Below are 13389 nucleotides of genomic sequence, written 5' to 3'. Positions count from 1 at the left end.
CCGCCTGAGGCTAATACACCTACGCACGCTCCTCCTCCATCCTAATATATTCAAAGCTTCCCTTGCTTGTTTTTTAGAGTTTTTTAGAGTTTCGGTTACTATTGAACCGGGTCGCTCCTTACTTACAGTTTGTTACCACGAACTGTTTGAAAAAGTGTGATTTAATCTCACTGGTTTATTCCTCTGATGTATTTTCATATTATTCAATCAGGTTGTTTTGATGCATCACAGATTGTTGTGATGCCTGTTATATTCAGGAATTGATTTAAATTTTAAATTTTGAGCCAATAAAAGAACACAAATCTGAGTTTGCTGTTTTCAATAAAATTGTAAGCTAATAAAAAACAGTTTTAAGTTGCTGCATTCTTACAAGTAAAGTGAATATCGTTGTCACAAGTTTACAACAAGAGATGTGCCCAGAAAATCAAAATAAAACTTTTGGCCAGGTGTTAGGTTTATCAGTACTTGGGTATTATAAGGAAACCAGTCACGAAAAACCCGTTTTTGACGGGTTAATTCAAGACACCGCTATAAAGTAATGGAATACATAGCGTGGTTTTTATTGTGTATATGATATTTAAACTGTTTTTTGGGTTTGGGGGGGGATGTGTACCTAGGTTGGGTTAGGTTACGTATTTAATATATGGAATGCTTTACCCCCCACCCCACCCTTTGTTTATAAACTATTATATATTAATCCTATTTTATTTCATTAGCATTAACCAATCTTGACTTTTTAGAAATGCCCATATAATGCCCAAGTACCGGTTTATCTATACCTGAAAACCATGATTCTCTTTGTTTTTCTTTTGGTAGCTTCAAAGTTGTAAAGTTGTTAGGGTAATACCACAATTTGTCTTTGCTACCATTAAGTGCTCGTACATAATTCAAACTATTTATTAAAATCCATAAAAGGTCAAGCATTAAGTTTGTTGATCCCCAACACAACTAAGCCTTCAAAGGAAAGCTGTAAGTCAAGGAACTTGATACCATATGTTTTAGCGGTACTGTTCTATTAGCTGGGAGCCACGCAAGATAGATGATAAAAGAAACTAGTCAAACAGGTTGTTTCAACGGAGATTTTGATTCCAGACAGTGGTTTCTTACTGCGTTTACAATATTCAAACTTTAGTTCTTTGGGGTTTGGGGGGGGGGGGGAGGTAGCTAGGTTAGGTTACGTATTGAATATATACTCTGCTATACCCCAATCCCCCTAAATGTGCAAATATATAGCAGAAATCTATTTCTAAACTATTATATTTTCATCCTATTTTGTTTTATTTCATTAGCATTAACAAACTTCACTTCTTGCGTGGTTCCCAGCTAATAGAACAGTACCGTTTTAGCTTATGTTTCACAGATTTTTCACCTTATTTTTTAATTTGGTACCCGCTACTACCAAAAACTGCACAACTGCATACGGAGGTATTGTTCCTTCAAAATTGAATTACCAATTTTTCATTTTTCCTAATTTATAAATTACATTTGTTGCGTAAAGTATTCCTAAACTTATCCAAATAATCGTATTTCATTTTCACTGTCATTGGTGGTCTATGAGGAGCTTGGCAGCATTATTAGTTAACACCGTAAGACGTGTACATGCAGGGTAAATATTCAGTTTTAAGAGAGAGAAAGAAAGAGAGAGAATAAATCACTTCAATGTTAATCTAATTTTATTATTAACGTAGGGCTGCAGCCACCTACCATTGTCTCTTTATCTCTTTGTCTCTCTGTCTCTTTCTCTCTCTCTCTTTTTGCTCTCTCTCAATCACTTTCTCTTGCTCTTCTCTCTTTAAATTGCCAGATGCAACAATCTTTCGTCTGGTATTTCTATTTGAAAAATGAACACATATTATCTGAATGCTTTTAATACATCTGTATCATCCTTTTTCTTTATCTTTTTTTATGTAGTTGCAGGATGGGGAAGCAACAGCTGGCACCGTTGGAAAATCATTGCAAAGAAAGTCACAAAGCAATCCACAATTGTATGCAGCTCGCTCAAAGGGTGTCCTCAATGTCAAATTTCCTGTGGATATCCGTAGGAAATAGAAACCAATTGATAAAAATCGGACGTGCATTGGAACATTAGCTTATTTATGCTACATGCAAATTGTGTGAACTGCCGAATAATCGTTGAGCTATGGGGAACCTTAAATGATCAATTAATATCTAAACTGTGTATAAAGTCCAAAAATCTGATTCTGAAATGAGTTCCAAAGCTTTGTGAGAAAGAACAAAATCCAAATTTTACGCAGAGATGTTTCCAGACGGGTATTTTTTAGAGCTGAGAAGGATTATGTTCAAAAGGAAAATTCCTCACAAAGGAAAAACTTTTCAATTGCCTATACAAACCAGTGAAAATTACCAGTGTGTATTTTGTGTTCTCTTTTCTGTGATAAATATATTACAATAAAGCTTTATTTACTCAAGTTAATTCAATTAATGATAATTTATTTATCAGCCACTATAGAAGTGGAGTAACCGAAAAATAAAAAGTTAAAAAAAAAATCTAAAAAATCTCAAATACCAAAAATACACTAAACTGGAATAATTTTTAGAAAAATAGGAAACTATCCAGATGACAATAATAGAAGTCGCAGCAGGCCCTGCAGAGCTTTAGCGACGCTTTACAGTTGTGTTCTTTTCTATTATTAACTATTTTTGAGTACCCAATCTGAAGTTAAAGCTGAACGTCAGAATATGTACGCAATAGCAATGACTGTAAATTATTTGTGATCATAAATCTGAAAATTGATATATTCAACGTAAGCACAGGAAATATTTTAAAACTTAGCTATAATCTTGAAGAAGCCCTAATATTAAAAGAAACAAACTCACTTACGAACATTCAGAGAAAGTTCAATAGTAGAGAGACAAAGCCCTTTCCAGCCGTGACTGTTTAGGGAAAGTTTTCTGCGTTTGTTACATAAAAGAAACTCGTCAAAATTTTCAAAAAGGTGAACTACAAAAATCTGAAAAATATCGCAACGATCCCAAGATCTGGGTAGGGGATTTAAAGGTCTCTTTTGTATGCACTGGTTAGATCCCTTTTTTGGGTATGGCACACCAAAATCAGTTCTTAGTTGTTCATTATTACCATTTCTCGTTAATAAACGCTCGAAATTTGAGACGATATTTAGAAGCAGCAACATCATGCAATAAACAAGGTAAGTACAGTGTAAAAAAAAATTGATTTCCAACAAAATTTTTGGCTCGAATTCAAACAAGACAAAAAAATTCAATTTTTCTACTTGAATTATGACTTACTTATTTAATTCAAACAATTCAAAACAAAAATCCAATTTTTGTTTAGAATTTGTGATTTGCTAATTTAATTCCAACAAATTATTAAAATTATCATGATTTATGCTCTTTTCAGTAAAAAAAAAAAAATGCAATTTTCGGCCCAAATAGATTATATTAATCAAAATGGTTTAGACTTCAACAGCGGATTGAAATTTCTTGAATATCATATTAAATTTGATTGGGATGAGAGGCCTAAGAGACTGAAAAATAACAATTTTTTGAATATATTTGATGTTTTTCCTAATAAATAATTATTCATCTGGTTTTTATTGTTTTTTTTTAAGATTTAAAAGGGAGATTGAATCTCTAGGACTAGAAATAAAATTATAAACCTAGGAAATTATGCAACATTAGTATAGGGAGCTCAGTGAAAATAACTAAAAATCTAATAGCCGACTTAGAAAATTCAACAACATTAGTAAGAAAAATCCCATGAAGGGACTGGAAATCTAACAAAAAAAATTGAAAATTCAATAGTGTGTGAGAACATCCAACCGGTTTATTGTTCAACTAGTTGAAAATTCATTTCGGGTATGGGAATCCAACATTTTTGTTGCTCAACAAATTGAATATTCAATAATGATCATAAAATTCCAAAACGGTCTCTAATATTCAATTTCAGCTGCTGAAATTCTAATTTTGCTGTTGATAAACATTACAAACAATTTTTGTTGAATTTAAAATTTTTTTTTTACAATGTATGTCCGTAACTGTCTGTTTTTTTTTTCAACATGGCCCAAAGAGGCTTTTGTAGCAATATCTATTTATCTATAGGATCTGCAATCAACTCATAGATTACATCTGTGGTTATGGATTCACTCCCCCCCTAACCTGCAAGCATATAGCTCAAATTTGTTCATAAACTATTATATTTTTATCCTATTTTCTTTTACTTCATTAGCATTAACCAAACTTCACCTATTGCGAGTTTCCGTAATTTTAGAACAGTACCAAAATATCTTAGGAAATAGTGATTTTCAGGTATAATAGACCGGATAGGGGCCTAGGGGACAGTGTCCGTGTTTTGCTTTCCTTGGTGCTTGGACTGCATCTTTGATAAAAGGTATTCAAGCTTTTCTCCATAGAACGCACTTTTTTTTTTTTTTAAATGGAATTAATAATAAAGGAAATTTTTTAACATTGACCTTAACCGTCGACATTAAAAAGCGTGATATTATATTTACCATTACTCAACGAATATGGGTTACATTGTCAATACCCCTTATTGTGACTACCCTGTGTGGTACTTTGGACATTGTTTCCTGATAAAAGTTCTATGAAATTATTTCATATGCTCTTCCTTCGGTACTTTTATCTTATAGCCTCCACACTCAACATCTTGTATGGCGAACTTGAGCCAATAACCAGTGTTCATAGTCTTTATACCAGACAAAAATTACGTTTTTTTTTAACTGAAAGTAAGGAGCGACATTAAAACTTAAAACGAACAGAAATTATTCCGTACATGAAAGGAACTGTCCCCTCCTCAATACCTCGCTCTTTACGCTAAAGTTTTTTATTGTTTTAAAAATAAAGTTGTGTGACAGATTCAAACTTTAACGTAAAGAGCGAGGTATTGAGGAGGGAACAGCCCCTTTCATATACGGAATAATTTCTGTTCGTTTCAAGTTTTCAAAAAAAAAAAAAAAAAAAAACAAGCAACCGTGATCTTTCTTCTGACAAAAAATACAAAATTCCACATTTTTGCAGATAGGAGTTTTATACTTCCGCAGTAGGGTTTTCTGATACGCTGAATCCGCTGGTGTGATTTTCATTAAAGTTCTATGACTTTTTGGGGGTGTTTCCCCCTTTTTTCGAAATAAGGCAAATTTTCTCAGGCGCGTAACTTTTGATGAGTAAAAGTCAATGAAACTTATATATTTGAAATCTATGTATCTATGGTTATCAAAATTCCGGTTTTTATAGTTTTGGTTACTATTGAGCCGGGTCGCTTCTTACTTACAGTTCTTTACCACGAATTGTTTGATGTTAGCTTCGACTCGGTGGAAAACAACTACTACTACTACTACTAACAACTCATCGCAGCACCAAGCCGCCTGAGGCCAACACAGCTACGCACGCTCCTCCTCCACCCCAACTTATTCAAAGCCTCCCTTTTTACACCCACCCACGAAGTTCCCATTTCCTTTAAATCTATCTTTATGACGTCCTCTCAACCCAGACGGGGACGACCTGCTTTCCGTTTAGACCTAGATGGTTGGCCGAAAAGAACAATCTTCGGCAATCTGTCATCCTTCATCCGAACAACATGCCCTTACCACCTCAACCTTTCTTTCATTATAGACCTAGAAAGCGGTATTGAACCACATTTTTCGTATAGCCTATTGTTTGAAATACGGTCAGTCAGCCGGGTACCCAGAACAATCCTTAAGCAATTTCTCTGGAAAACATCTAGCAAATCTTCATCCGCTTTTCGGAGCGTCCATGCTTCAGAGCCATATTTGACCACTGTCATCACTGTAGCTTCTAAGATTCTAATCTTGGTTTGCAGACTTATCTTCCTATTCTTCCAGACTTTTTTTAACTGTGAAAAAACACCCTGAGCCTTGGCTATTCTATTTTTAACATCTTCACTGCTCCCACCATCTTTACTAATAATACTACCAAGGTAAGTGAAACTGCCCACCTGATCAATCTTTTCATTACCCAACGTCACCTTTTCATCTTCACTTATTCCTAGCCTTAGTGACTTGGTCTTCCTAACATTAATTTTCAAACCAATACTAGCACCCTGAACTCGCAAAACCTCTCAAACTTCATTCATTTTGCTCACACTTTCATCTAGGATGCTTAAATCATCAGCATAATCCAAGTCCAGGAGACTTTTTCCTCCCCATTTGATTCCGTGGTCTCCCATTGCCTTTCCTGTGCTCCTTAAAACAAAGTCCATCAAAATAATCCATATAAAGGGGGATAGAACACAACCCTGCTTAACTCCTGATTTAATACAAAACCAGCTGCTAACCTCATTTCCTACCTTAACCGCAGCAGTGTTATTCTCGTACATAACACTAATCACTTTAATGTATTTGTCTGGTATACCATACAAGGATAAAACCTTTACTAAAGCTCCTCTATCAACAGAATCGAACGCTTGCTCATAATCTATAAAACTGAGGACCAAAGGTGTTTGAAAACTTAGGCACTTCTCAATTATTAACCTAAGAGTGAAAATTTGGTCAACACATCCTCTACCTTTTCTAAAACCGCACTGCTCTTCTCTTAAAACTTTGTCTACGGCATCTCTCAGTCTAAACAGTATCATATTACTAAGCAATTTGCTACCTACAGAGACCAGACTAATGCCTCGATAATTACCACACTCACTTTTATCACCTTTCTTATAAAGTGGCTTAATTAAGGTTTTCCTAAAATCGTTAGGTACTTCCCCTTTTTCAAAAATCATATTCATAATCTCCAATAACTTATTTCTAACCTCAGCGCCACCATATTTAAGAAACTCATTTACTACCCTATCAGCACCTGGAGCCTTATTATTCTTTAATCCTTTTAGTACTGTTTCTAATTCCTCCTCACAAAACAAAACTTCCTTAACATCCAAGGTATCACAAACTTTTTCATTTTCCTCTATAGTTTTTCCTACAACTATCACGGTTAAGCAAATTCTCAAAATGTTCGGCCCATCTCGCTTTAGCTTTTGTCTTATCGCTAATTGCCACCCCATTCCTATCTTTAACTGGGACAAGTCCGGATTGACTACTACCTCTCAATTTGTTAACGTGCCAGTACAATATTTTACTATTATGCCGTCTAGCTGCATCTTCTAAATCCTCGGCAATTTTATCCATGGCCTCCACTTCACACCTCCTTAGTTCATATTTCAATGCTTTCTCCACTTTCTTTACATTTCTTTTGTTTTCATGTGATCTATCACTCAGATAATTATTGTACAAGTCCTTTCTCCTTTCTATTAAACTTAAAGCTTTTTCACTAATATTCTTAGCTGCAGTTCTCGCTTTCTTCCCTAATACACCTTCAGCAACTTCACAAATTATTTTTCTAAAATTATTCCAACCATCTTCCACATTATCAAATTTTAAACTCTCAAGTATAGTTTTCAACTGTTCCTGGAAAATTTCTCTCAAATTCTCATCCTGGAGTCTACCAACATCATAACTTCTCGGGAGGTAATTACCCTTCCGATATTTCAGCTTGAAATTAACCCTTGACACTACTAGATGGTGATCTTTACTTTTAACATCAATAACAGCACTCCTATATACCCTAGTATCTTGTATTGATCCTGCCAGTCTTCGGTTTACTATAACATAATCAATAAGGTTTGCTGTCTTACCATCACGTGAATACCATGTTAGCTTATGAGCCATTTTATGACCAAACCCCGTATTGGTTATAACAAGATTGTTATACCTACAAAATTGCAAAAGTGTGTATCCATTACTGTTTTCTTTTCCTACACCAAATTTACCTAAGCTAGGAAACCATCTATCGTTATTTCTACCAACCTGGGTATTAAAATACCCCAGCAAGAGTGTCGTCTTCCTGCTTGGTACTCGGTCTATTTGACCCTGTAAGTGCAATTAGGATTCAGCTGAGTCATTACTATGTAAATCAGTCAGGTATCGAGGAGTATCTGATACTCTCACTGAGAATTTAAACAATCTAGTCATAGAAAGAGGAATTGGTATTCTATTATTAATATCTTACTATCCTAAACAAGACTTAGCCACTTCCTTATTCATCATGAGCCCTACTCCCTGTCTATGTAACCCAACCTTCCTGCCTGAGTAAACAAATTCTATATCACCTAAATTCATGCTTCCTACCCCTGGGATATGAGTTTCTGAAACTCCTAATAGATCTAGTTCGAATCGTCTGAATTCGTCAGTCAAAATGTCGATACGATAGTCATTTTTTAATGTCGCAACATTCCAAGTTCCAATTTTCATGTTCTTTAAATCATTGAAATTTTTTTGACCTCAGGAAAAGCAATGATCCCGGATACCAGTGCAGGACGGGGATCACATATCTTCTCAAGTCTACACCAAAGTGCTTAAGCAGGCTTAGAACCGGACAGCAAGATGTCCCTGGGACTTCCATGAGTGGAGGCTGTGTGCAATCCTGGGCCCATCTTGGTCACAACATGGTTTTCAACGCTTGGTGATGCTCTTCTATCAACAAGAGTCGAAATCCTGCACAGACAATCTCAAGCCTATTACCTCTGACTCATTATATATTCATGCCTACAAATTTTATGCTACTACAGGGAGGCAACCCGTAATAGATAAATCAGCTAGGAAGAGGTTTTTCAGCCCAAAGGCGCCCATCAAAACATACCAATCCCAGAAGAATTGTCCATTAGTCAGAAACCCGTGCGAATGCTGTGTCGTTTACTAGGCTATAATTTCCTCGAGGGGCACCACTCCTCAAGTGGGAATAGAGTTGACCGCAAGGTCCCCAGTCTTGCGGGTACCCCGAAAAGGTCGAGGCAGCCCTTTGCAGAGGCCGTTGTCCATAGATCTGGATTTTACGCCCTGCCACAGTTGTCCTCCTATAGAGGATCCTCCCGCGATGGTGTTCTGCATCACCATGCAATTTAACCCATTGCTGGGAGACGGTTTGCAACTCATGAAACTTGTGGATAAACAAGTGGGCCCTTTTGAGTGTACATTTTAGGGGCCTTCTTCCTCCTCCGCCTGTATTTATGACCCCGGGCAAGGGTGCCCCAGATTCTATTATGGACCCCCAGGAACAAGGTTCCCCCTTGGTCCATGCCTCCTATGGAGGTACCCTACATATCTGTAGAGCGTTCCCCTATCGCCACCTGGGGACATGCTGAATGGCCTGGGGGAGGCCAGACAAACGGATCACTTTTGTTTTGCAAAGGCAATAACTCAGTGACACCAGATTATCAAAAGGGTGTATGTGCAATATCCTAGGAAAAAAAGGAGGTACGTTGGAACTTTCAGAGCACATTATTGGGGATGTTGAACTAAATTAAAAGACTCTATGTCCGTCCAATTTTGTCATAAGGGCATATTACGGCATCTTAGGGACAGATAAAGGTATTAAGTTGAAACTTCGGGACCTCTTGAGCGGGATTTATAACTAAATATGGATGTTGAAATGGTCTATCTGCAATGTATATGGGATGGCTAAGGACATTAAGGCGAAACTATCAAGGGATATTGCCAAGTATATTGAACAAAATCAATATGTACTCTATGCATGTAGGTTGTCAAAAGAGCATATGAAAAATTTTTGAAAAACAGCTGAAAGCAATAAATTGAACCTTTGAGGGCTGCTACAATACTATTTATGCAATTAGTACTACTGCTGTTGTGACCTTTTCAAACTGTGACTGCTTTTAACTGTTTGAATTTATGACTACTTGCAACTGCAAAAACTTGTGAATGTGACTGATTGCGACTGCGACCCCGACTAATTGTAACTACAATTGCCAGTGCATATGACTTGGACTGCATTAATTACTGTGCTATAAGAAACAACAGGACAATCCCTCAAAACTGGAGCAATACCAAAAAGATAGGAATAGACTGGCTGGTTATCTTTTGGTTAGGTTATCTTAGGTTAAGTTAGGTTAGTTTAGGTTACGTATTTTGTACAACGCGGTCTGGGCGGCCCCCCTGCCATAATTATTTGTTGAAGTTTTCATAATTTTGTTGATAAAGTATTATATTTTCATCGTATTTTGTTTATTCCATTTTCATTAACCAAAATTCACTTCTCGACAGAACTTGAGTGTGGTGGCTATAAGACACAATTATCTTTTCATCTAAATCAACTGAGTTCTTTATCGACTAAATTGACTAAATCGAACTTCTTTTAAATCGACTCTTATTTCTTTTAACTTGAACTATTCAGAAAGCCGTGCAGCACTCCAAAGAACACCTGAAGATGTGTCTGAGATTATTCCAGCGATACATAGAATTGTCCTTTTCCCTCTAGCTTGTCTTTGTAAACAGAATCTTTCAACTTTTAGAAATACAGAAAACAGGTAAAGGATCGCAGATATCATGAACCTTTGTATACTTAAATATAAAAAAAAGTTATTTTTAACTGAAAGTACGGAGTGATATGAAAACCTAAAACGAACAGAAATTATTCCGTATATGAAAGGGGCTGTCCTCTCCTCAACACCTCTTTTTTTACGCGAAAGTTTGACATAGCGTAAAGAGTGATGCGTTGAGGAGGGGATAGCCCCTTTCATATACGGAATAATTTCTGCTCGTTTTATGTTTTAATGTCGCTCCTTACTTTCAGTTAAAAAACTTGCTTTTTTATTTCATTTCTGAACGTTTTTCAACTAACACAGGTTCAAATTTGGCTCAACGTACATGAAAAATTAAAACAAATTTACATATTAATTTTGACAGATTTACTCCGTATATGAAGGGTTACCTTCTCCTCAATACCCTGCACCTTACGCTAAAGCTGTTAGCACTTTTAAGAAAGCTCCATATTCTATTTAAACGGCCCCCGTGTTTCAGTTTTAATAAACAGTCAAACTTTAAAGTAAAGAGTAAGGTATTAAGGAGGAGGCAACCCTTCATATATGGAATAATTTCTGTTCGTTCTTCAAATAATTCCGGTAGATCTGGCTCACCCTAAATGAAATATACCCCTCCCCTCACAAAAAACTCCTCCATGGAAATTTTATTCAACATAAAGTGCCCCCCTCCGTCAAAATCCCTCCAGACGGCTCCTTCCTTACTGAAAACCCCCCTCCCTGTAAAATTAATTGTGGATGATTCTGCCTGAAAAATTCTCCTTAGCATTCTTTCACTTGAATAAGACTTTAATCTCTAATCAGTTTATTGATCACTCCAGAAATACCCTCTTTCCTAAATGTATTTCCCAGAAAACAAAACACGCGAAAAAAGCCCCCTGGATAAATCCCTCGGAACATCTACACATGAAAAATTTGGCAAAGAGAATGTAAGACAATTAAAAAGAATTTCGTATAGTGATTCTGTCAAATACCCCAGTGTAACATATCTCCTGCAATATTCACTCCCTAGAAATTTCCCTCCCAAAGGAAGATTCTTCCCATAAAAATCCACCCCAAGCACACCTCCCCCCCCCAAAAAAAATGTTTGTATACTTCCCAGTAAGAAATACTATACGTAAACAATGGGTAAATTTCATAACTTATAGGCGTATCCCCACGGACTGTGGGGGGGGGGGTCATTTTTCACCTAAAGACATAATTATTTGATTTTTCAACTATACTGATCAAAATGGCTATCTCAACATTTTGATCGATAATTTTGGAGAAAAATTAGGCGTTGGAAAGAGGCCCAGTTGCCCTTCAATCTTTTTGGCACTTAAAAAGGGCACTAGCACTTTAATTCCCGTTCAAATGATCCCTCTTTCAGTATTCTGGGACCATTGGGTCGACACTACCACCTCTGGGAAAAAAAAAACAAACAAACAAACTAAAAAAAAACAAATATAAACACGCATCCGTGATTTTTCTTCTGGCAAAAAAGGGAAAATTCCACATTGTTACAGATAGGAGCTTGAAACCTCTATAGTAGGGATCTCTGATACGCTGAGTCTGATGGTGTGATTTTCATTAAGATTCAATGACTTTTAAAGGGTGTTTTCTTCTTTTTTCTAAAATAAGGCAAATGCTCGCATGTTCTTAAACTTTGGTGGGTAAGACTAAACTTAACGACGCTTATATATTTTAAATTAGCATAAAAATCTGATTCTTTTGATATATCTATTTGTATCAAAATTCCATTTTTCAGAGTATCGGCTACTATTGAGCCGGGCCGCTCCTTACTTATAGTTCGTTACCACGAACTGTTTGATCACCTTGCAATAGTAATTTGAGAAAAACCGGTTATAGTTTTTATTCAAATTGTAAATGTTCCTGCAGGGCAAGGTACAATCCATAGGGGAGGGGGTTATACAGTCATTTTTTTATACTGTTTGTGAATAAAATTTATGCATGTTCATAAGAACATTTGTACATAAAGTCACTTTAAATGGCACCATAGTCAAATTCAACACGATATTGTAGAAATTGCAATCTACTGTTGAAGTCCAAACCATTTTCAATAATATGACCTATTTGCGTTGAAAATTACCTCTTTTCTTCTGAAAACTCCATAAATATTAGTAATTCCAATAATTTGTTGGAATTTAATAAGCAGGTCACAATTTCAACAGAAAAATTGGATTTTTTGTTTGACTTGTTTGAATTCAATAAGCAAGTCACAATTCAACCAAAAAATTAGATTTTTTTTACTTGTTTGAATTCGAGCCAAACATTTTGTTGGAAATAAAAAAAAAAATTACAGAGTGAGAAAATCTGCCTGATTTTTGAAAAAGGGGATAGGCACCCTGAAAAACTCAAGCAATCTTAATAAAAATCACAAAATTAGATTAAGCATATCCAGGAACACCTTTTTTGTAGAAGTTTTAAGCTCTTATCTACAAAAATTTAGAATTTTACCTTTTTCATTCCCGAAGCAAGACGATGGATGCGTTTCAATATGTATGTTGTTCGCTAAAGATTGACTTTTATCCAAATCCTGCCCGTTGACGCCCATAAGCTGAATTTTAGGGGGGGAGGCTTAGCTGGTCTAATCGGCACTTACAATGCGTTATAATAGAAATTTCAAATAAAATATAAGGCAGCATCACTCACCCAGGGGGTGAGGGGGCTGGAGCCCCCCTCTGCACCCCATATGGGCGCCCATGATCCTGCCTGAACACAGGGGTCTTAAAATTGAAATAAAAAGTTTTTTGAAACCCTAAAAAACTTTAGTTTAACTAGCGAGGGGCTGAGAAGGGGGCTTGCCCATTCATGTACGGAATAGTTTCTGTTCGTTTTACGCTTGATATTGCTCCTTATTATCAGTTTTTTTTTCATGTAATAAAATAACGAACCGCTATGGCCATTGGTCCCAGTTAAATAAAAAAAACACAAGCTTCTTCAACTGTAAGGAACGGGCAACATTAAACTTAAAACGAAGAGAAATTATTTCATATATGAGGGGGCTACCTCAATACCTTGCTCTTCACGTTAAAGTTTTGTAGTACATT

This window comes from Artemia sp. Qi Xiang Cuo, chromosome 12, assembly GCF_049724085.1.
Source record: "Artemia sp. Qi Xiang Cuo chromosome 12, ASM4972408v1, whole genome shotgun sequence".
In the NCBI taxonomy this organism is placed as follows: Eukaryota; Metazoa; Arthropoda; class Branchiopoda; order Anostraca; family Artemiidae; genus Artemia; species Artemia sp. Qi Xiang Cuo.
The sequence above is the reverse complement of the archived record's forward strand: the minus strand, read 5'-3'. Positions refer to the sequence as shown.